The 2,500-nt window shown below is 43.2% G+C and overlaps 1 protein-coding gene across 1 annotated transcript in view; it reads right to left on the bottom strand.

Annotated features, from left to right (window-relative positions):
• Positions 1-2,500, bottom strand: part of LOC134465853 (vesicle-associated membrane protein-associated protein A-like) — a 43,092-nt gene that overhangs the window by 9,437 nt on the left and 31,155 nt on the right. The gene's annotated exons all lie outside the window — the stretch shown is intronic.

Below are 2,500 nucleotides of genomic sequence, written 5' to 3'. Positions count from 1 at the left end.
ACTGTTGCCTGAGGGAAACTATCGACAGCCTATTCGTCGATCATGGGGACTGTAACAAGAAAACCCTTCATTCATTCTCTTGTAAGGTCACAATAGAAGTGTTCGTTTCTGCAGGAGACTTGTATATTGAGGAAGGGAAGGTTTTTTCCGATCGAGATGCGAGGTAATTTCATGCTGCTTTGTATACTGTCGCTATGCTGGCGACGTTCATTGCAACGACAGGGGAATGATGCAACGCGTCGTAATTTGCCTGTTACAGAGTCAATATTCATCATCTGGAGGGTGACAGTGGTCAGGATGTTTGTAGAAGAGCTTGTATACTAAAGGGCCCTGCATACTTCACGTGCGCATTTTGTCGCGTGTGGCCCGAGAACCATTAATGACGTCATCACTTGCGACAGACTATTCATACTTCAGAAGGCTTTCGCTCGCATTGTCGGGAGTGCCCTCTGCTGTTCATGAGAGAAACGGCAGCGTGAGTTCTACGGATGTATAAAATAGAAAGCCAAACACGGCTGCTGTAGGGCTACTGAACGTCTGACTTGTGACTTACCACATTGAAACATATATATTTTTGTTGTAGCCTACATTGCCAGATCATTCCAAGACCATGTGAGAGCATTGTTCTGGCGGCAGAATTTTTAAATATATCGCCGAACACAACGTGCTTCTGAACAAAGTAAACAATTGTTTCACTGAACAACATTTAAGAGAGAAGATAAAATAACTCTCTATGACATTTTTTATCCTCAAAATGGTGCAGGATCCATTCTGTAGTAGCCTACAGTAGTTGTAGCCTCTCTTCGCAACTCCTGCTTTGTCTGCCTACCTGCATGGTCGCTGGTGGCGCACGACATGTTACAAAAAATGTGGGGTGCACGACGTCGCGACACGGCAGCTCGCGCCACGGCGTGTGACGTCATTTTGGGTCACGTGATGGCGCGAGTGAGGTCGCGAGTGAAGTATGAAGGAGACTTACACCAGTCACGCCAAGTATGAATCCCCCTTAAGTAGAAAAGTAAATGAAGACAAAAGAAGTGCGCATATTCCTGCCAACAGTGGGGGATGGAGTGAGAGGAGTATGCGCCCGAGACACAGAGGTCTCGTGCGCATTCTACTCGGTGCAAAACGGAAGCATAGTTCACGCTACTCGACACTGTTCCTGCCGACTGCAGGTCTAAATAAATAGCAATGCTATTCTAATGATATAATAATAGTAATAATTATGTCCAATTGCGACCTGACTGAGTCTATTTGCAACAAAAAAGTGTGATACCAGCTGGGGTTTGGTGCATCAGAAAGACATGGGCGATATAGGCTAGGTAACCAACCGCCCCCCCCCCCCCCCCCAATCCCCCCCCCCACACACACACACACACTCTTTCCTTATATCACCTATTTGTATATCAGTAAATGTAACACTGGGTTTGAATAGATATTTGCACAAGTTTTTAGACATGTAGCCCATACCCAGAGTCCTTCAGGGTGTACGCTGACAGGCCTACTGTAGGCTACTGTAGGCCTTCTGTACTTGGTTCAAAGACACACAAATGGACAAAATGCACATAATACCCCTAGTGTGGATAGAATCTGTATGCTGGGCATTGCTGTGAAGGGTGTCCATGCACTAAAAAATAACTTGTCACCTTCATAGACCAGTCCCTACAGGCAAAACGGCAACCGTCCATTCACTTGTGTTTGTCACTATGCTACATTGTTGCACTATATTAGTTACAAACTACACTTTTAGTGTACAATTTATTGCTTTCTAGACCAAAATGTATTCACAGAACATAATACTGAAGGTGTCTGGGGAAGTTTTATAAATTAAATTAGATAAATTATTAAAAATATTTTGAAAATATGCAAAAATATCCAATAACTCATTATAAATTCAAAATGGCCGACACCATATGACGTCATAATATGCAAATTAGATGGGATAATTTACTCCCAAAATAAACTTTGGGTCATCCTCAATATTTGTCTCATTAATTGTCAGGCTCTATCTATTACCCATGTTAAGCCACAGCCTTTTGAATACAACATGTCAAAATCATCAGTTTTGGGCAAAAACCTGTGGCGCCGAGAGGGTTAAGATCCTGCCGGATCCGGATAGCCTGAAAAACCCTATTATCTTGCCGGATCCGGAACCGGATCTTGGATCCTGTACATCTCTAAAAATAATAGTAACTGGCAATATCATAGGAGGATCAGGAAGCGTGCTCAACACCTTGTAGCCCAGACGTGGGCAAACTCAGGCCCGGGGGCCACATGCGGCCCCCTGAGCCATTTCATGTGGCCCCCAGAGCCTTTACAAAAAGACAACTTTTAAATCCAAATTCAAAAGGTTACTCAACATTCTTAAAATGCTAACTAAAACAAGAGTCTTGCAAATTTAAGATTAACCAAAGACATTGGCTTCATCTAAATATGTGCAAGAATATCATTGCTGCCAAGTTAGCGTATACTATGTTTTATTATTGACACGGGCAAGTTG

Source organism: Engraulis encrasicolus, chromosome 16, assembly GCF_034702125.1.
Source record: "Engraulis encrasicolus isolate BLACKSEA-1 chromosome 16, IST_EnEncr_1.0, whole genome shotgun sequence".
Classification (NCBI taxonomy): Eukaryota; Metazoa; Chordata; class Actinopteri; order Clupeiformes; family Engraulidae; genus Engraulis; species Engraulis encrasicolus.
This window is presented reverse-complemented; position numbering and strand designations above follow the sequence as displayed.